The 22,935-nt window shown below is 41.7% G+C and overlaps 1 protein-coding gene across 22 annotated transcripts in view; it reads right to left on the bottom strand.

Annotated features, from left to right (window-relative positions):
- CD96 (CD96 molecule) overlaps positions 1-22,345 on the bottom strand; it is a 103,487-nt gene extending 81,142 nt beyond the window's left edge. For 16 of the 22 annotated variants that reach the window (XM_050332415.1, XM_050332411.1, XM_050332422.1 and 13 more), the window contains exons 1-4: positions 21,927-22,343; positions 21,317-21,392; positions 20,827-21,077; positions 6,666-6,908 (exon numbers count right to left, since the gene is read on the bottom strand). The gene's annotated coding sequence lies outside the window, so the exon portion shown is untranslated. Of the gene's footprint in view, positions 1-3,295; positions 3,461-3,884; positions 4,358-6,665; positions 6,909-12,873; positions 12,981-20,826; positions 21,078-21,316; positions 21,393-21,926 lie in introns of those variants that run through there. The other 6 variants (XM_050332407.1, XM_050332406.1, XM_050332428.1 and 3 more) reach the window with 6 other exon arrangements.
- Positions 22,346-22,935: the final 590 nt, after the last annotated feature.

Raw genomic sequence — 22,935 nt, forward strand, 5'->3', positions numbered from 1 at the left:
TCATTATCTGCTCTCTCCTTCCCCAACAAACACCCATACAATAGTGACAGTTGGGTGAGCAAACATAGTTAACCTTTCCAGAACATTTTTCCATGTGAAGAGGGAAAAGGAAACCAGAATCTTGTCAGTCCCTAAGACTGAATTGTTGGAAGTCAGAGGGAAAGGCAGGACATGGCACAGGGCTAGCAATGACAAAAAGCTGAGTAGACCAAAAACACGCACCTGATCCCAACGCAGCATACACACCACGCTGCAGAAGGAATCAATAACCCCAAAGATCACTGCCAGGGCACCCGAGCAGAAAGTCCCTCCACAGCCCTGGCCTTCTGGTCTGATGCAGTCTCTAAGCAGACACACAACTGCAGAACTGAAAGGAAGAGATGTTCTGCCATATGAAGCCACCATTTTTCCCTACAGCATCCCATCTCCAGCCACAGCCAACGCATACTGTTTCAGGAGAAGTTCTACACAAGGGAATTAACTCTTGAAGGCAAGCACTTGAAACCCTGAGCCTGGGTGACCTGACCCTTACATTAACAAAGTGATTCAATAGGTAAAGGCATGCCAAAGGGCAATACATCAAAGACTGTTTCACTTGGAGCCATGAAGCAAATGGACCTTCAGCCACTGGATTTTGGTGCATTCTTATATCAGGCCTCTCACCTTCTTCCAATGACAGCACTGAAGGACTTGCCAAGTCTCATTGTAAAGCTTTGCATGTCACTCTAAATTACCTAGAGCACTGTTGTGCTGGTCAGCACAACTGGAACACTGAACCACAGGCAGGATAGCTAGCTGGGCAAACAGTCTTCACATGAAGGCAGAACCATCTTCCATGGTGTTTCACTTTTCATTTTTCAAAATCCTGCTGGCCTCTAGTTGCCCCAGGCACTACCTGAGAGCTCCAGCTAAAGATAGGACTTCCCAAGCTACTTCTATTGTATTCTAGCCTACTGCTTTCCAAGGCAGAGTATCACCTGTTGAGCAGACCCTTGTGCTCAGTTCCCACATAAATGTATTACCTCACTGTTGGCTAAGTCAACAGGCTTAGCCAAAAATCACCAAAGCAGTCATACAAGTAGACAGTCTTAACTAGTGCCTCAGAAGCCTCATATTTAGTTTGTTAGTCAGTGATTTGCAAGGTATACATTGCCTCAGATTTCAAATCATTGGCAAAATGGCAGAAACATTCAGCAATGCTGAATCCATTGCCAGAAACTCACAAACAACCTCCCATCAACAAGTATGTTGAGGTATGCCAGCAAGCAGACCAGTTCTGAATTTATCCATTTTTTCATAACACCTTGTATTATCTAAGTAAGGCATTTTTGTTTTGGAGTTTTTGTCCGAAGCCAAAAATCAGATGTCATATGGCATTTATAGCCAGATGTCTCAGAGAAACCCAAGCAAACCATACCAATTCAATTTCTTTTGTTCATCAGATATGTAATCCTACAAAGCAAAAAACCTAATTTCACCAAGGCCATCAATGCAGGATTCAGATTTACCTCGATAGTCCAAGCCTTATGGACAGAGTTCTAAATCAACTGTTTCGTTAAACTATTCAGCTGCTGAACTAGCTAATCCACAGTTTCCACTCACCATTTCACATTTATTTACTACCACAAGCTTTACCTTTTTCAAGATGAGATTTTTTTTAGCTGTCTGCAACCAATTATATGTATTGCAAGCTTCTGTCATAGACTTTCTCCTCAGAATTTTGCCATTTACAAAAGAGGCTTAAAGATCAGCAATCAAACTCCAAAGTAATATGGCTAAGGTTACACTTTATGCTAATGATATTAAACAAAAACAGGTTGGCACCAACTGCAACGATGACATGAAATAGGGGCATGCAAATAATTGATTTCTCAGATTGGTTGCTAACTTAACAAATAATATATTCCCCCAGTTAGAAGGATTGTACCTTTGTCTTTAAAAAACCCAATAAATTAAGACAAGTAAGTTAGTTTTGTTGGTGCTGAAATGAACTGCTGTTTCCATGTTGATGATTTTAACCCATACAACGCAATTGAAACGCCACAAGCATTATTCACCAAAGAAAGGACAATTTTGTCACCCCAGTGCTTTGTGGCATTGTCTGCTCTAATTTCTAGGACACTCAGGGACCAATAACCTCTGAACTAGATGAAGGACCGTAAGGTGCTGGGCTGTGGCACCTCTCCAGCTCAGGCAATTACCAGCTGGCATAGGTGTGTACAGGGGAGGAGAGAAAGATTTTCCAAGGTGAAAAGCAGCACACCAAGGATTTTACAAACTTCTCACAGAGAAGTCTGCACCTCTAACTCTTTTATTTGGTGTTGATTCATTCAGTGATTTAAGAGTTATAGATCCATGAGTCAGTTCCCAAACATTTCAGGTCGAGGTTATCATTGAATCATAGCCTTTGTCAAATGCCCTGTCTCACTTTTCGTGCAGCATTTTTCTTTCCTACTGTTGTTTGTATTGTTGCCTGAGCACTGCAAGCAAGCCTCTCAGTACAAGAACAGCGTAACTTTCCCACCTCTCACTGCACAGAAATAATTTTGCCTTCTTTCATCCCCGTGTTTGGTGATTAACATAGAGCTCATTCAAGACTGTCAGCTTCTCATTTCTAAGCAGGAATTACTGCAGAGATGGTGGAAACGCATAGTGGTGTATTTAGAAGACAAGAAATACAAGCAGTACAAGCTAACCCCTGCTAGACAAATATTTGAGCATTGCAATCCTCAATGTTGTCTTAGATAGCATTTGAAAATTAAATAAAAAAACTGTGGGAAGAAAACAGGCTGACACATTCTTCCCATCTTCCCCGTGCTACAGCTTAACCCTCAGCCTACCGCTTAAAAGTGCTCTTACCCAAGCAGAAATACCACAAAAAAACTTCCCAAAGGCAAGATCAATCTGCAGTCTGAGGCAGGGCAGAAAGGGAGTGCCCTCTTTGGGTGCAGCCTGGCTCCTGTGCCTCCTGAAAGGGTCTGTGCACAGGGTGCTTTTGGTTTGCATCTGGGTCATTAAGCCTGTTACCTCCTAGTAATGATGCAGGAGCAGGTATGCAAACCATCCAACTTCTCTTTAGCAAGAGAACAGGCTTATCTCTGCTGCCTTTGCTCTAAGGGCAGGCAACACAGTTTCGGTTGTAGCCAGGAATAGGTATTTCCATCTCATCCTGGCACAATTCAGGGTTTAAGCCTTAAACACACCTCACAGAAGGGAGATAATAAATAATGCAACATCCTCAACACTCTGTAATTCACCTGCTGTGTGAATATGTGTGCTTAGGAAGTGAACTCACCGCCAGGAAGACTGAGATCCTGTGAGACTTTTAACACAGAGTACAGACATTTTGGGATAACAGGTATTAAGCTCCCAAAGGAAAAGGCAGAGTGCACCATGCCAGCCCACCTGTTCATTCAAAACTGCTTTTGAACAGAAAGCTGGCTGCCGCAAAAATCTCACCCTAAATCAGGAGAAAAATAATTATCTTGATTAGTCACACGTATTAAGGGTGAATACTCATCTCTTGCTTAATGCATCCTCCCTGTCACTGTTGTTCTGTACTACCGAAATTTCTTTGGTCCTTTCTCTTTTATAGGTGCATGTCTTACTGATGAAAACCTCTAGAATCAGCACATTTCCTTCGGTAGAGCTCAAAATATTTGATCAAATGAGACTGGTTTCAATATTCTTATTTTATGTGTAGAGAAAACAGAGGCAGAAAGAAGTGATCTCTCAGCTTGAAAGAGAGCTCAGGGTCACTCAGCTCTGCCTCACTTCAAGGAGGCCAACCCAGCACCGTCTCAGCCCCCAGGCTGGAAAAAGACACTTCTGTCTGTCCCCGTGGGCTACAGCAGAGTCTCTTTCCAGGCTCACACCAACCTTACTTATCAGCAGCCGCCCATAGTTGAAAAATCCAAATATTAGTCCTTGGAAGCAATATCTTTGAAAGGGTAGAGAGAACAGATGCCCATGTGTTACAGTTCTAATATAAATATCAAGTCCATTGCTTCTGTTGCCAGGCATTCTGGTTGTGACTTCAGTTTTCCCACAAAGAGAGTGCAGAAGCAAAGCACAGATGGGGAAATATTAGTTAAACCACCAAAAAAAAAAAAAATTGCTTTCTTTCTGCGAAGGGAAATGGCATTTTTAGAAAACACAAATGTAGTTCCAAGCTAAGTGGTTAATTTTTTTTTTAAATTCAAATGGAGTGGCACATCAAATTTGTAATTAGGATTTAAAAGATGCAAAGTCAAGACAGCAATCCTTCTGGCTTTTTCTCTGATAATTGCTTTTAGAAAAATCAATATATATTTTAATATTCATGAAATAAGAGGTAAATCCTAGAATAAGGGTTGAATCTGTTCCTGCTTCTCTAGAAAAATTTATCACATGGAGGAATCACTCTGATGAAATCTAAAAATCAAAAAAATATAGATTTTTTTTCTAACTCCTTGAAAGAAATGACAACTATTTTCTAAAAGCACTCAAGAGCAAAAATAGGATTTTTCTGGGTACTTTTAAAAATTTATTTTTTTTTACATGAGGTTAAGTTCACTTGAATTTTCAGTCTTCAAGGTGATCTATGTATGGTTAGAAGTCTTCTGAAAATATATAGAGTCACATATAAAAATTTTAAAGGTGCATCCCACGGCGTTTGTGAGAATAAAAATTTTCTCTAGTCTGAAGAAAACCACTGGATGGTCATACCCAAAGATTAAACCCTAGAAGGGACTGAGAGACACATTCTAAAGGAAAAAAATGGGGCAAGCAGCAACACATTGGTAAAGAAGCAGCTTTGATAAGTATAACCAAGACATGCTACTTATTTGCAGACTCCAGATGTTCAAGTTCTGCTGCCTGTACATGGAAAAAGTATGTTTTACACTTTCTGTTACCCTATGGCCTTCGCCTCACTGGACAACAAATTCCCAGCAACAAAAAAGGAATTTTGAAGTTACAAGACTGCAGCCTCAAAGAACAAGTGGAATCAGCAAGCAAACAAAAGGCTAGGAGTGTAAGTAGAAAAAGAAAATTAAAAGTTAGGACCTAAAAAGGAAAATTGTCATCGGCAGATGTGTTAGAATATGGAAGAAATTTGTCAATATTTGTCAACAGGAGGCAGTGAGTGCAAACTGGAATACGGCAGATTACACTCAAACAGAAAAAATAAAATTGCTTTACAGTGAGGGTGGTCAAACACTGGAACATGCTGCCCAGAGGAGTTGTGGAGTCTCCCTCCTTGGAGTCCCAGTCCTGGACAACCTTCTGCCTGAGCAGGGGAGGGGACTAAATGGTCTCCAGAGGAACCTTCCAACCTTAACCTTTCTCTGTGTGAATTTGTTTAATGGGTAAGATCATACCCATAAGGCAGCCCTGTTGCAGGCTGCCTGCCTTAGTGCAGTGACTCTGGTCCAAAGAATAGACACCTACTGCTTCCAAAGCTCATTTGAACTGCACTGACTCCACCTCATCCCTTGAGAAAGCAGCAAAAGAAACTTTTTTTCCTCTCATATTGTTTACTGAGGTCCTAGGCTGACTGCCAAACTCCCTAATTTCTTTTCAGAAAGTGAATCAAACAGACTTGTAACTCTAACCCTTCCCAAGTCTGGGGCAGCAAGCTGTCATCAGTGTGACGAGCAGGTTTACGTCACTGGTCACTAAGTCTTTGTCTACTCTGTGAGATTGCTCAGAAGGCGATTTGGTATCAAAAAACATGACTATGTTAAAGAGTTTTCACATCACTCTTTAAAATCTCAGCTGGGCCTAAAACAAATCCCAGGAGTCAAGCAGTAATTACTGTCTTTTTCTGTTGAGTTGAGCTAGTTTTGGATCACTGACCAACTTGTCATGTTTTCCTTTCATAAGAAAGAAAGAAAAGAAACAAATGAAATTAAAGGAATCAGTCTAAAAGAGAAGATAGATCCTGTGAGCTAAGTTTATTTGGCTGTCAAAGATCAGACACTAGCAGTACATTTTATATGTAGATTTGCTTCAAAACCTGCCCTCTATCCAAACATGTCCCCAGTAACCTAGAGAAATCAACTGATAACACTGACTGTCTCAGTGGGGAAAAAAACAATGGAAAGAAAAGAAAATGTACTTCTTCTAATTATTAATTATGAAAGCTTACAAAGTCACCCAAGTTGTCTCTTGTCAGATGTCCAGGAGATAAAATGTTCCTTTAAATCTTGTTTCTTTTTCTGAGAAAAGCTTAATGAGTGTGATTTCAAAATAAATACTAATGCTTTTATTGCAAGTTTATTTCTAAGTATGAATCACCAGCAGAAAGGCAGCTTGAGAGATTTTAAGGGTAGGGGCTGAAGGCAATGACAGCCCAGCGTGCACTTGCAAATGGGAGGACTAGAAATCAAAGCCTTTGCCCTCTGCTTCATGGCTTGATTGACTTGGCAATTACACAGGCCATTGCCCTGGGCTGCTACGAACTTTCTTCCACAGCACTGAGCCTTATTTTTTTAAGGGTTTGGATTCCTGATCAGATGATTTTTTTTTTTCCAATAAGCACCCCTTTTCATCAAGGAATGCCTGACATATAGAGAGGGAGGTAGAAGCAAGGAAAGAGAAATTATGTAGGAGTAAATTATAAGTGTCCAAGAGCAAATTGACAGTGCTTGTTCAGGTGGAAGAAAATCATATTAAACACTCACCGTGTTCCAGAACATCACAGGGTGACACATTGCAGTGTTTTATCAAGGTATTGCATCTTTTCTCAAACCAAACAAACTCATTGACTTTCCATTGTTCACAAACTCATCAGCCACATTGAAGGCCATCAGTTTGGATTTAAAAGCCAGTGAATTGTTTCTGCTCGCTCTGTACATGGTCTGGTCTCGCCTTTTAAGATACAACTTCTGCACAGAAATTGGAGGTCACATATTCAAACGACTGTGCTGCAAGTGAAAAAAAAGATACACAGATGCATTAGCAGCCCAGGTACTCAAAACGAGGAGAAGAAATGCATTTTTATTCCACGTGTGTCACTAAGGGAAAAAAAGGTTTCTGAGATTCTCCAGTAAGACTTTGCTACAAAAATACTCCAACATTCTGAAACTGATTACAAAGGAACACACATTTATTAATCAATCATACTCCTTCACAGCCAAAATGAGTGCCATAGGCTGATGTGCTTATCGACAATTGAAACAACAACAGCACCAAGAATAGATAACTTTCATCTTCCCTTGTGGTCCATTTTGAAGCAATTAGACATTAATGCTTCCTAATGGCACCCACAATCTGTTTGCTGCTCTTGCATGCTTTGACAGCTTGGGATAGGCAGAGTTGAATTTTTTTCCTCATTGAGTGAATAAGGAATGTTTTAACTTCTATGAATGAGATGCAAACTCTTATTTTAAAGAATAGAGTAGCATTTAAATTCTGCTCGCAGGCAGTTGAAAAATTAGATACTGTACTTTCCCAGTTCCACTGAGAACTGAGGACAGATGCTTCTCCTTTCCAACAAAGTGAAGGAAATTGCTTTGGGCAGGCCGCTTGCTAGACCAGGGCTCTCTGTGTCCTGATTAACCACTGGCTGCATCAGTCTGGATATCATTTTAGAGGCCAGAGCCAGGGGTGTGAGGGTGTCCTGCTGCCAGGTGCTGACAAGGTGCTGGGCAGCCTCTCCAGCCTCTGGTGGCCACAGAACTCACAGCAGTGGTGGGGGCATGGAAGGGCTTAACTACAGATAAGGCTTAACCTACAGACTCTTATGTCCCTCCTCCCTGTATTCTGCCTACTGTGATAACCATCACACAAGGCAAGCAAGAAGGGCAGGAATGGGGAACAATCTTCATGATTGTTTAAAACAAAACCACAACACACATGTCCCAAGCCAGTCCCAAAACAGTACCTACTGATTCACAGGTTGTGATTCACAGTCAGCCCATGCCCAAGAAGACTGTAGACTGGCAGGGACATAAGGATGAGCATGAAGCTCCTGAGAGCTCCAGTGACCATCCGACCTACAGCTCCAGTCCCTCTGGCTCAGCTGCCACACAACATTCTAGGTAGCTGTTGATCACATTTACCACTAAAAGACTGACCACCTTTTAATCTTTCCTGACACAAGGGAGACAAGCATTAATTTCTGTGACCACCAGCCTTTTCTCCCTACCCTGGCTCCCTCCAGCCCACCTCTATCTTCAGGCCCAAGGACACCCTTTTGGCTTGGCCAAGCCCCTGGTGCCCTGCTGTCCCAGACAGGTTCCCTGGGCATCACCTTGTGGCCCCTGATGGAGTCCACTGCTGTCCCCAGCTCAGGACCCCCCTCACACTGGGGCAGCCCTGCTTCTCCTGCACCCTCAGAGCAAGGTCACCACTGTCTTCCCTGCCTTCCAGCAGGCCACTGCACCAGGAGCAGACCATCAGTGAAAGGGAGACAGCTGCTGTTAGACTTACTGCTTTGGGAAGCCCACCCCTTCCGCCATAGGATCATCATCACCCCTCAGTGTGGATGACTTATTCACCTACTGAAATGGGCAGCCTACCCACGGAAAAATACTTTTTGCTTTGCTGTGGCATGAGCCACCACTGATACAGCTCTCAGCACGTGGCTTCGTTCTGCTTCCAAAATATTCCCAACCGCCTGTCATTTCACACTCTCCTGCCTTCGTCTTCCTCATCCTCCCTATTATTTCTTTGGCATTTGACACCTTGTCTTCTTCTTCTACAAAGAAGTACAGCCAAATTGCATAAGCCTGTTGCATAAATCCCAGCTGCAAACCCCAAGATGCCTGTCATGATGCCTTGTTTCTGGTATTCTCTTCCCTCAACACCCCTCCATCCGCCCCCGACCCCCTGATGTTCTCTAGCTTTCTAAATCTTCAGACGAGCTATCTTACTATCATTTTCCCCCTGATGTAATGCCAAAGGCCAACTACCTTGCCAGGTTATTAATGGCAATTATTACAATTACAAATTCAAGAAGAATTATTTTGCAACTAAATTAAACATCTAAAGTAAGGGCAAGTACATGTGACGAATACCTAAGAGCTGTCAAATCTCTGCAATTAGTACTCTGTTCAGAGCTAAAGGAAAAGCCTCTGAAGCAGCACTGAATTACAGATCTTTGTGTTCTTTTATTACAATTTTTCATTGTGAAATTGGAGAGGATATATAGCACACAAGAATGACCAGCTCCAAGGCTTCTGTGTGCATTCACTACACAAAATCTGAAACTTCAAAAAACTTATGGCATGTTTACCAACCCCGTTAGAAAACAACAGCCTTCGTTTCCATCTCGGTCAATTTGTGTAAAAAATCAAAGTAATGAAAACAACTGTGCTGCAATCAAACTTACTTTATTTTTTACATTCTCTGTTCCCTTCACCTTGTTTAAAGCAAGAACAAAAGGCTTTCAGCCAGGGCTTCAGCGTGCATGCCCAATCATGAAAGACAAGTACTTCTTTTATCAGCAACGTATTGATGAGTAGACAAAGCTACCATTTTATTTCCCCTGCTAAGGTGGAGTTAAAGCAGTGTATCCATCAGAACTGCATACAACCTCTAAACTAGCCAGGCAGTGGGATCAAAACAAGAAGCAGACATGACTCTCCATCTTATGGCATTTGTTCAAAGCCACACTTTTTCTTCCTCCACAGAGCACTTTGTAAAAACACGTTTCAGAGGCTGCTGAAGATGCAGCGTGACAAATAAACCAAGTAACAAGGAAGCTCCATGGGCAAAGTCATTCATGCTAAACAACCTTTAGTCCCCTGTTTGACAGTTAAGGATGTGGAGCTGCACCAGATGGGATAGAAATTTCCCCCCTGGGATCAGAGGCATTTGTTCATCAGACGTTTGTGCCAGCACAGAGGAAGCCGTGCCAGGAGAAGACATCATGAGCATTTGATTCGAGCTGCAGCGCTTGTCTCAAGTGCAGGCAGCATTTCTTTACCCTCCTGTAAGTGCTGTTTCAGCAGCACTGTAAGGACTTGCAAATTAGACAAATAGTTCCTGCTAAAAGTTGTCTTAATTTTCCTCTTCATCTTTCTGAGCTGGAATCTCAAGCAGTGAAAGAATATTTCAGGATAGTAGCTGTGAGGTCAGTTTTTAAGTGTCATCCTTGTTATTGACCTTTCCATATAAACAGTGGAATCATAGAATATCTCAGGTTGGGAGGGACCCATAAAGACCACTGAATCCAACTACATTTGATATATCCATTGGATGGATTCAGGTCAATCAGGTGATACATGTATTAGTATACAAAAGTTAGGCACACAATAAAATAAACCATCTAAATGATTTTCAGTCTGCAGGGAACACCTCTGGCTAGACAGTGTTGGCTGGAGTTGGGAAACCCACATGCCAGGAAGAAAATAAACAAGTGTATTCAATTAAGAGCAATCCTAAAAGCATAGCTTTTATAATTAAGGTATTATAAAGGAAACCCAGATTCTTCAGAGATATAAGAAATACTTAGAATTCCAGTGCTGTTTGTCTGCCAGTCAATTCTCAATAGAGAATTTTCCTGTCAGCCAAGTTTAAAGGCCTGGGCTCCAGACAAATTGACTGCTCATAAAAAGAATATCCATTACATCAGAATTTTTTGCTGGATGCTGAGCTTTGACAGGTTGGAGAATGATGTCCCCGCAGAGTCAAACCATGTGTAAGAACAGAGCCCATATGGCTGCGTTGCATTGTTCTTCTTTCTCTCATCTCTCTCAACAGATAATTTCCGAGCTCAAATTTGCTAAGATGGCTAAACAGAAAGAAATCCTGCAAAACTTGCCATCTCCAGCCTTACTTAAGTTCTTCAAAGACCAAATTGATACTTGGACTCAAAAGACTTCTTTCAGGTCATAGCTTTTTAAGGAAAACTTGGCTTTCTGCAAAAAGAACTATACTCCATCTCACACTTCTTACCTGGTTATTATTCAGGCTTGTTAGCATGAGGACTTCCTACAGGCTTTTATAGCCTGCTAAAACTCCCAATATGCATTATGGCCTTCACACATTAGAGCTGCACAGTACTGTTAATAACAGAACATGGAAGGGTAATTTACTGACAAATTACTATAATTGAATACACACAATCCACTAACCATGTTTTAAGAGAAAAATGCATTACATATAAGAGAGAAATATCATTTTGTGTCGTAAGAAGGGACTGAAGCCAGCAAGGCAGAGATAACATCACCTATTAATTATAGCTATTCCAGACAGACTCCTTCCTGGCTTGTTTTTAACTTTCATTAATGTAGACTCCACAGCTATGCCACTTTCATTGAGGCTTTGCTGCCTTTATCATTAGCAAGCTTTACCTAAGTCCTGAACCTCCTGTGTTGCAGTATATGCTGTGCACCAAGGACATGAAGGAAAAAAGTAAAATTCCTTTATATGGCAATATCCTTTTAGGTATTTGAAGGCTACCATTAGATCAATCCCTCTGACTGATCTTTCTCTTTCTGAAAGTGTGGTGCTCAGATCTTTATACAGTACTTATGTTGCAAAGTTGAGACATGAGCTAACAGTAAACATCTTTATAGATAATACTTCCAGTTACACTACTGACTATTACATCTTTGCTGCAATTAGTGTGAGCGAGAACACAACAGGTCTGTGTAGCTGGAAATCAGATCTCGTGGTATAAATTAAATTTAAAAGCTCTTAGCCTCACAGTTGAAAAGGACTCTCAGTATTACAGCAAGATGATTCATTAATGCTCTCTCTTTGTGTTGGAGAGAGATGACTTCCAACAGTAAAGACTTCCCAGATTTTTTGCCACTGGTTGTCACACTACTGGGATGGAATTATAAGAAGTACATCTGATTTTTTTTATACTGTGTTCAGCAACTATTATGAAAGGAAAATCCATGTCTTAAGGATGTTTCTGATCAGACACATCCCCAGAGGTCTCCAAGAATCATGACTATTGCTTACTTGGCATCTTTACCTTCAGAAAATGAGGTGGGAAAGAGAAGCAGCCCCAGAGCTGTTAAGCTAAGTGGATTCTCTTACAACAACACAACACAGCAATGGAACTGTGGATAACCAAACTACCCAGGTACCACAAACCAGAAAGAATTAATCACAAAAATTGGCTATAGAGCAAAACAGATCCAGCTTCTCAGCCAAAGACCAGGAGGTATTAAAAAAAAAAAATCAAAACTACTACTATAAAGAACAATGAAAGCATTTCTGTTAATCTATTCCCAACCACCCACCCCCTAGTTACAGATTTCTCAGGTTTCTCAGAGAATTGGCTACTGAAATCAAACAGATGACACAGTTTCACAGTGATTACAGTGGCACAGTGTGCCAGTTTCCCTCTGTCCCTTCACTGACGTGCCCAGTAACTGTCATCTCTTGGAATTTAAAGCCAAGGGTCACTCACATAGTGGAATGCACTTCATGTCTTTCAAAACATCATTAGGACATAATCACTCATCATTTCCAAATAAATCAATCATACCTCCAAGGCTGAAGACTTAATGCTATACTTTATGCCTAACCACCTCCTCTAAAACAGACTCTCTCTCCAAGAAACTGTCTGAGGGAGGAATATATATCTATGTCAGACCAGCTTCCAAGTAGTACTGAGTTCATTAATTCCTGTTAAATTTTCCTTTATGTTTTTCATAAGTGTTTCTCCACTTCTTCCCTTTGCTCAGATTCACTAGGCAGATTATCGTGACCCAAAGCTCTAGCATATAACCCCTGGAATCATTATGAGAATATGTATTGACTTTTCACTTTGGAGCAGAGGCATGCTTTTTTGTTTCTTGTTTTTTTTATGTTTGTTTCCATCTTTCATCTCATCTGGGTACAGAAGAATCATTTAATGTCTACCTACAAATTCTAAAAAAATCTGTGAATAATTCATGCACTGGAGGAGAACAAATTACCACCCACCTGCACCTGTGGATGTCAAGGGATTAATAATCATTAATAAGTTTCCTCTTCTCTTAAACTGCATTACTGTAGCACCAAATAATACACTCGATCAGTGTCGCTGTAAACTTTGGAAAGTAAAACAGATGCATCACTGGAAGAAAAATGTTCTTTTCTAGATTAAAGAAAATTCATGAGAAGGGCACACTGTGGATCTCCTCACACCAGACTGAGGTCATCAACTCATTTTACAGGAGAAGAGCAGCATGTACTTATCTCACAGCTTTAACCTGGGAGTCCATCTTTGCATTAGGAGAAAAAATAAACAGGTGAAAAATACAACCCCGATGTCATGGAGCATAAAAGGAAACCAGCATTTTCTTTTTTGTTACCAGTCAGTGAACCAGGACTATCTGATCTTCTTCCACACACACTGAACCAAGATTTTTGCTGTTCAGCTCAGGAATGTACCAACTCCTGCTGCTAGATCAGATCAATTTCCTCCTGCCTGCTTTGTAGACAAAGAGAAAGAATTTATAACCTAGCAGCCCTCCTGCTCCAAGAATGGAGCCTGAAGTGTTGTCTCCATTGTGACAGTGGAGCTCAGGTCTCCCCAGCAAACAGGGTGCCCGGTGCTACGTGATGCAGAGCTCTGTCACAGCACAGGGGTCTTTGCCAGGTTTTTGTACTAACCAGAGTGAATTCTGTAAGCCTCAGCAATGCAAATGGTACATTTGATCCAGAGTTGCTCTCTTTTGGAGATTCAGCACACCAGGAGCACCTCCTGCCTCGGGCTCAGCCTGCCACACGTTGTGAAGCCAAGCCACTGAGGGCTGCCCTGGGGTCAGTCCCAGCTGCACATCGTGCGTGTCCAAGGGCAGCGCTCGGGCACCTCATGCCTTGCCCAGTGTTCTGCTCAAGAAGTGACCACTGACACCTTGAGCATGAGCCTCCCAGGTCAGCACCGAATTTACCCTTTCCACTTACCTCAAATACATTGTCCATAGTCTTCAGCTGCTTACATTTGCCTTGTTTGGGGCTTGTTGGCTTTTTTTTTGTTGTTGTTTGTGGTGGTATTTTTGGTTTGGTTTGGTATTTTTGGGGTTTGGGAGAAGGGGGGAGGGAGGTGTGTTATGGGGTTTTGGGGTTTGTTTTCTTTAGGTTTCTACCCTATAGATAAAACACTCCCCAAATTCAAAATGAGATATTGAGAATATAAGGAATAATTAGTTTCCAAATATTTGCAAGGTAAACAAGGAACATTTCACTCTCCACAGCCTTGAGTAACAACCCTCAGTTTCCACTAAGTGTCTCAGTGAAAGTTAGTAGAGCATTAAAGCATAGAAGTAGCTTCTCTGAGAAGCCTAAGACATGGTATTAAATCCAAATAAACACATCAGGTTTTGACTGCTCCTTAGGAATAGTCACAATATGTAGCTCTAAATTATTTAACATAATTGTTTACTCAGTAATTCCAGGTGCCAGTACCAGGTAAAGACAGATGTGCAGGACCTAAATCATCCGAAAATATCACAGCTACTGGAAGTTATTTACAGTAGTGCTTTCATGTGAAAGATGCATGCTCTGGAGTTGGAGTACTTCTCAAGGAGGTCAGAATCAGCACGGACAGTGCTGTGTCCTTCACATCTCCTTACTTGCTCCCTTATTGCAGTGTTGTACCTGATCAGTCAGCTGGCTTTGAGGAAATCTGTGGCTGGTTGTAGTTGATGCCAACTTCATGTCAATCTCTCAGTTCTATCACACGGCTGAAATTACCCGTCTGGAAAAAAAAACTTAGACTATACTAGGAACATCTAGTGCTTCCCCTCCCTGCAAATGGGATGAAGCCAATCAACTGTGAACTAAACTAAGAGCAGAAATTGGCATGAATTATGCAAGCTATCTCAACTGAACATTTTTTTCCCCTCACCATATCCCTGCTTTACCTAAGGCAGAAAAATTCTTTCAGACAGCTGCTATTTTTTTTGGCTTCTTTCATACATCACCAGGAACACCTCCCACTGGGTTGCTCAGGAGATTGCTAAAATAACATAAGTAATACAGCACAAGTATTCTACCATTAGTCATAGGGCTGAAGATCATTCTGGCTTTGTCTACTTCTCTCCGTGATTTCTTTTGCTGCATCAGTACAGCCCTTTGTGCTCTGTGAACACACTCATCATTCTTCCATCCTCGTAGTACCCACGTGACAAGTTATTGCTCTCAAAGCCTTGTTATGGGCAAAAGGGGAAACAACTCATTTGGGAAGCCAAGAATTCTATGTTAGACTAATTAAAATCTTAACAGCCTAACTAAAATACACTAAGCTGTTATTACAGTGCAGTTACAATGATATCAACCTTCGGAGTCCCAATTATCTAAACAATACCACGAACAGCTCAGTAATACAGTCAAAGATTGTTATACAAAAGTCTTCTCTGATATTATGCTCTCCCTTATCCTGCCCCTCTGGCTATCAAGTGGGACAGTAAGTCAGCCTCAAAGATCAGCTTGGGGAGAAGGACAGGGTCTTAAATAATTTGTTAACATCCCCAAGTTTGAAATAAATTGTTAACATCCCCAGTCCTTTGCTAGAAGGAGCATCATGTCCATGATGGGGTTTCTTCCTCTCCTTTTCTGAAGAGTATGCCATCAATGGTTTTTACCTTCTCCCTCCAGGGCCCACATTTGAGTAATTTAATAGATTTTCTAGGATAATTGTACGCTTAAATGTTATTTTCACTGATGTGCAAGTTGCTATTGCATCCACATTTGCTATAGGTAAGAAACTCTCTCCAGAAATGGAACAGCTCTTCCCTTTCTCTTTGTTACCACTAAAACTGGTTTTGTCCAGCTCTACAGTTCTTTAACTGAGCACGGCTGAGCCATCAATAACCTTAAGTTTCCAGTATTATTCTTTGCCCCTTTCATTATCATCCCATGTCTCTACTCCTTGACACCACATCCTCTGACTTTTTTTTGTGGCCTCTACTGTCATACCACACCTACATTACCCCATGTGACTCTATGCTACAGCAATAAATGTTTCATTTGAATAACTACTTCTTATAATTGACTGTATAGAATTAAGGTAATTCCTAATGCTTATACAAAATTAAGCAAGAGCAAAACAAATTAGGCAACAGCTTCCTCATCATGAGGAAAAACAAATGTCATTGATTAGCAAACAAAACTAAAGCTCTAGGATGGCTAAGGCAAAATCAGACAAAGTCTAAGCAGTTTCAGTCCTGAGGCCTTACAAAGTAGGCAGGTTATAGGGCCATAGTGACCAAGATATCCCACTCTTCCCAGAGCATCATAACTCAAGTCTCAGTGTCCTAAAGCTTTGTGTGTACTTGAAGCCATTGAAATGTAGTGGGCACTTGTCTGTGTTGCTTCCAGTCCCACATGGCCAATTACATCCCTTCATAGGCAAAGAAAATGATTAGGAGGTAATTTAAAGATGATTTAAGAAAAACACCCCAGAACTCTACCACCCCAGATCCAGTTATAAATAGATGCAAATGCATCAGGTTCTTTAATTAGCAACACTTGCTCCAGACAGTCTCTGGTTTGCTTTTGCTTCTGTAAGTGTAGATCAAATTGAGAGGGATGGAGAGCATGGCTTTAGCAGCTGGAAAGGTGGAAATTGTACATCTCCCCAATAGAAGGTGTCCTACACACACCAAGTACCAGTCAGTCAATCCTATGCTATTCCTGGCTGGGCACCTATCACACTTGTTAGTCAGCCAATTATGGTTTTTCTTTTCTGCTGGATTCAAGACCTTGCAAGTTTATTGACGTGTTTACCATTTGTGCTCATTATGATAGAGGTTTCATCTATGAAAGTTGTCACTTTGTTGTGGTTATGGCCTCACTTTACAAAAGTTCACCACCAAATTTCAGTCAAAATTGTCATCAGTTCTCCTGAGATATACCAGGTGAAAACAAACTGCAGCTTTAGCAGAGCACAGAACAGTGACTTTTCAAGCATCCCCTCAACATCCATCTCCAGCTAGGAGTGGGAGGGGAAGCTGCTGGTCCACTTTCATCTCCTGAACACAGTGTTTCATGGACAACATCTGAAGTCTGTAAAGTATTTGCAGATCTTCTTCTCATTTGCCAAGACTAACTGGCTTCCACAGAGACTAAATATAGTGGATCTTAATCTACAAGGCTGTGAAAAAGTCAGTCAAGTCCTGACAGCATAAACCAAAAAAAAATAGGCTTTTTTCTGCCACAAGTATAATATAGTTTAGAGAAGCAGATGTTACCACCTTATGGCAGAGAAAAAAGGCCACATTTTCAGGCAAAACAGCCCCTCAATACATACTGAAAAGCCTGTACAGTGGAATACTTGGTGCAATCCAGAAAAGTCCAATTTGTGAAAGCAAGTAATTGCCTACAGCTATCTTTTGAGACCTTGAAGGAAAGAAGAAAGCCATTGAAGAACATACCCTTCTATGCTCAGCAGGGTCTGAAGTGCTACATCCTCATTATGCCAGGCACCACACAGAGTGCAGCTTGTAGAAGACTGAAGACTGTGAGGAGATCCTCTACTGTTACATATATTTACAAAATCAGAACAGTCGCTCCATTTTGAGCTAAGCCTATTCACTTTAATCCAATTTATACTTGAATGAAGCTGTCTTTGTTCAAGCTTTCATGTCAGACCAATCCAACTCTGCTTTTGTAGAATTGTTGAGGGGGGAAGGAGACCCTTGAGATCCTCTAGTTCAACCTCTGCTCAAGCAGAGCCAGTTGGAGCAGGTTGCTCCAAAGGACTGCATATATGGACACAGTCCAGTCAGGCTTTGAATACCTCTAAGAATGGTGACTCCAAGACCTCTCTGGATCATTTGTGCCAGTGCTCAATCACCCATACAGTAAAAAAGTGTTTTCTTAAGGAATTGGATGGAATTTTCTGTGTTTCTGTTGTGCCCACTGCCTCTTGTCCCGCCACTAGGTAGTACTGAGAATAGTTTGGCTCTGTTTTCCTGAGCCTCCCATCAGATATTTATACACATTTATAAGATCTCCACAAGCTTCCTCTTCTCCTGGCTGATGAGTCAAAGCTCTCTCACAGCCTTTTCTCATGTGAAAATGCTCTGTCCCCTTAGTCATCTCTATGGTCTGTCCCCTTAGTCATCCCTGTGACCCTTTGCTGGACTCTCTCCAGTGTGTCCCTGTCTTTTGTCTGCTGGAAAGCTCAGCCCTGGACACATCTCTCCAGATGCAGTCTTGCCAGCTGAGCAGCAGGGAGGGATTACTTCCCTCAGCCTACTGGCAGCTCTCCTCCTAGTGCAGCCCAGGATGCTGATGGCTGCCTTTGCCATGAGGGTGCACTCCTGGCTGGCCATCACCTGGACTCCCAGGTCCTTGTCTGCAGAACCCCATGATCTGTGATTTGAGCCTACAAACACACACAAGTGCAGGAGAGAGTCCTTGTTTCCTGCAGTGAACACCTGTGCCCAGAAGATGTGCAAATGCCACTTTGGGATAACGGCACAAGGTGGCTGGACCAGCCAGTGTCCTGTACGGGCATTCATTCATCGCCCTCGAGATACTTGGCATGTTTTACTTTCCTCCCAAGAATGGCAGGGAGCAGGTGGGAAGCTTTTCAACACAACTGACTGGTTGATCCTCCCTTAAAGCTCAGATACTATTCCCATAGTCTTCTGTATAAACTACTGTTTCCAGTGGGTCTGAGAACACCTGGCTGTCCACATGGTTGGTTTATGTGCAGTAACATGAGCTCTTGATCGAGAAGCTGAGAACATGTCTTGAAATTTCCAACAGCAACTGGAACAATCTATAGTCTAAACCTGAGAATCCTTAAAGGGTGCATTTAAGCCAAAACTTCCCTGGCTGGTGTGGCATCATGCCTACACTGTGTTTATTTCCTGTGCTTTAGACTCATATTCAGCATCAGGCTGAAAACATCCCTTGCTGACAAAGGACAAAAAGCAGGATTAGTCACATTTGAGTATCCGCTTCCATACCTTCTTCAACCTTAAGAGCCTTTGAGTACTTGCCGAATTGTTTTCCCTTTCATCTTTGTACAAGTCACTGCTGATTCAGAGAGGTAGAAGAGGAAAATAATGAGGGAAGCGCACATGTTGCAATGCTAAAAAACAGATACTAGTGTAAACAGCCCAGCTGGAAAAAGCAAACAACAGAAACATAATGAAACAGTTTGATCTTATTTTTCCAGTCGAGTTTTGTGGATGCTCCCACACACTCACAAAACTCACCCTCCAGGACTGTTTGCAACCAAGTTGCAATCCACCACACGCACTGGGGACCTGAATCTGCTCTGCATGACCCATGTGCACAAAACTCAACAGAGCAGTCCTTTCTTTCAGTTTATCTGAGAGAAAAATCTGTGGTTTCTCTGCATTCTAGTTGTGCTGAGCCAGGGACAAACAAGGTGGAGCATTTTGGAGTGGCTTCCTGCTAATGAGCCAAGATTTCCAAAGTGGGCTCAGGCAGATGCAGCTATAAAAGTACTGTAATTCCAATTCATGGGCCTCTAGTGGAAATGAAGCAATGAATAAGACAGCTGCTTAAGAGTTATCCAAGAAGGAAAACTATGATTAACGTTTCTCTTATTGCCTTAACATCTTCCTTTTTTCTTTATACAAGGCAACATGTGTGTACAAAGTAACATTCAAAGAAAATATTTCATTACTCATTTTTCTTTCGTCCCCAAAGCTAAATATCATCTTCATCAAACAAATGTATTTCTGACCTACTGAGGCATGTGGATATGCAATGAGCGTGTTTCCTCTCCCTTCAGTTTAGCTCTGGTGCTGAAATAATCACACTTTCCACCCACAAGTCCTCCGAACCTTTAACTTCATATGACATCCAAAGTAATTCCTGCATGATCTATACCAAGTTTGTAAAAGCTGTCATCATTTCTCATCCCCCTCATAGAACCCAGTTGTTTGATCAACATGCCATGAGACAGCTACAACAAACCATCGACCTACTTGGCGTGTAACCAGCGGGCTGAGCAAGGAAACCTCCCATTGCTTTAATGCCAAGGGACGTGCTTCATCTGCTGTTTACAGTATAATACAGCATTTTTTTTTCAGTACATCAGTCATAATCTCTCCTGGGGCCACAAGTTCTTCAGAGAATCATCTCAACCTCTGAGCACCAGCCAGCTCATGGTGCTCCATATCCTCTCACATTCACATAACTGAGTCAGGCTCCTGTGCAGCAATCAAGGCACAGAAGAGACACACTTTTTCCAGACATAGGTTCATGTCAGCCCTCTGATTCCTCTGGGATCCTGCCCTAATTCTTCAGCTGCTATAGCTGAGGGAAGACAGGCATGGAAACACCACTCCCCAGCGGTAAAAATGGAGGCTCAAATTCAGGCAAGTCCCATTCTCTAAATGAAGCTGAGAGGGATGCAACCCTTTCTTCTAAAACAATAGCTGCTCTGTCAAACACTTAGCTTATTTTCTTAAGGAAGAGAGGCTTCTTTGAGCTCTCTGAGACAAGTTGCATAAATCCCTGGCACATGCTAGATAACCTGAGTTAACACGTGCTCACAGCAAAGTTTTTACATATTTCTCTTGCAGCCATATAAGCAACAGCGTGAGGCTACTGTTTGGCAATGTTTTTACTTGCCAGGACAGTTTCAAATATAAACTCTGAACAGGAACATTATTGTATTTTGCGAAGTTTTTTAATATTTTCTCTCCTGCACTGGGATCAAAGGCATCACCTACATCCACAAACCCCCTCCACTTAAAATATCAGGAGATAAAGCTAAGGGAATAGATGCAACATTTTTACATATATACAGTCCCCTAACATTTGGTTGGGTGGTTTTGTTAGAGGAAGCCGTGCATGTCCATGTTCCAGCCTCTTGCCCCCACAAGTATGCCTTTATCACCAGTCACAGTCCTTCCAGACTCTCCCTCCCCTCTGTATTTACCAGATGGCCCAGCAGCTCACCTGCTCCTCCTCTCTTCACCAAGTTACATTTGGATTCTGTTTCTTCCATGCTTCTTGCTTGAATTTTTGCAGCTGGCACTCCTTCCTTCATCTGTCAGTAGAGGCTATCAGGTGGTGTGCGACTGATCTATCAGCACCCTCCATGATCTCACTGTGAGCTACAAGAGCTGACTAAGACATCTGTATGCCTGGGCCATGTCCTCTGCTCCTCTATAGAGTTGTTGTCCAGTTGCAGTCCCTCTTTTGAACATCTAAACAAAGACAAAGAATCCTCATACAGACTGCTCATGGCTCTATACGAGATTTCATGTTACATGCTCTGAGAGTGAAAAGTCTCATGATGAAGTCTTCACGCCCTATTCTACTAGTGGAAAAAATTAAATGGAAAGGAGAAACGGAAATGAAATGGAAAGGGGAACATGATGACAAATTTTGAAGAATCCAATCTGATCATCACCAGCAAAAATTAAACTTCATGTGCAATAAGTACCTTGGCACCAGTGTGCACTGCACAGGTAAAGGCTTGCTTGAATTAGAAGTTTCTGAGTTGTTCGTCAGATCAGCCCCTGTAAGACGCAACAACAGGTTTTTACTGACATTTTCATATTGCAAACAATTTTTATTATATTCCCTCATGTATTCCAACAGCTGTGTTAGCAATGTCCTTGGTAATAGACTTCAGACTCTCCAGTTTGTTTGTATCTGCTATATTTAGGTTTGTTGTTCAAACCTCTTGATCTGAATATTGGCATGACTCATCAATTGTTGGCAGCATATTATTATAACTAATCAGCATCTTACAATTAGAGACAATGGCTTCTGAATAAAATTAGTTGACTGGAATTCTTTTTGAGCCAGTCAGCAGTAGCCATTAGATAAAAAGCTTTATCATTTGTAATTTTGTGTTATTGATCCCAAAATGCTAGAGATAAAACACCACTGGAAAACTTCCTGGAGATTATGTCAATACACACTGAGTATTAACACAATAATTTTTAACAAACCAGACACAATGAGTCATCCCTTTTAACACATTCCTGGACTTTGGAATTACCTGTTATGGTTTCTGTATCATGATTTACACTAACTGAAAAGCTTACCTTTCTCCCAAAATGTTAATTTTAAGGTTTCCCAGGAAAATTCATCTCAGCCTGAGTAAGAGTTCTCTGAGTAGTTTCTTAAAGTGTCCAGATCCACTTGATTTTGGAGCCATGCGGGCAACTGCACGTATGAGCTCCATGATCAGCACTTTTGGCAGGTCCTCCTCCCCTGCAATTTGTTCTTGATATAACTTCACAAGAGATCAGTCAGTGCAATCTTTGGACTTTACTGCCTCCGACATGTCTGCCCAGCACAGCCTGTGAGAAGACTGGAGTGACATACTACACCGGTGGAAGCTGTGGCATTTGGGGAGAGGCAGAATCCTCCAGCTTTGGGCACGCTCTGAAGTCAGGTTAGCCAGGAGCCCTGCCTTCTTTTAGGGCTAACACGCTGCTTGTCGGCTGTTGGGTGGCATTTTGCCACCAAGAGGCAATCTTCCAGCTTCCAGTGCTGTTTACAGGCATGTTTCACCTACAATTTGGCAAGACAAATTGTTTTCTGGCACGTCAAAAAGGTTGTTGACTCCAGGTAGAAGCTATTTTAAAATGCTTTTATGTCAGTATAATTTTTCCTCATTTCCATTTCTACCAGGGTATAATTTTAAAGCTCAATGCAAAGAAAAATATATCACCCTACTATCTTTCCAGAACAATTTAAATGGCAATTAAACCAGCATCCTAACAAATACATCTTTGTTTGCAAGCCCAGCATACCAAGCAGCATCTTCAGAGTGCCAGTGAAGTTTAATTCATGGCAGTATCTTCACCAACAAGGCAGAAAACCTCCCAACAAAGCTATAGAAATTCTGAAATATATAATTTTTCAATATTTCACACTTGACAGCATTGGTTATTAATGTTTTTAACTCATATACAGAATTTGCTGTTTGTCAGCTCAACATGGTACTAACTTCATCTACAAGCATCCCTGGCACCCTGTGATACCATGACAAGCCAGGACCATGTACAGGCTTCACATCAGTGTGGGTCCTCTGCCTGCAGATCAGCC

This window comes from Myiozetetes cayanensis, unplaced genomic scaffold (genome assembly GCF_022539395.1).
Source record: "Myiozetetes cayanensis isolate MyiCay16 unplaced genomic scaffold, myiCay2020 scf5-8, whole genome shotgun sequence".
NCBI classification, from domain to species: Eukaryota; Metazoa; Chordata; class Aves; order Passeriformes; family Tyrannidae; genus Myiozetetes; species Myiozetetes cayanensis.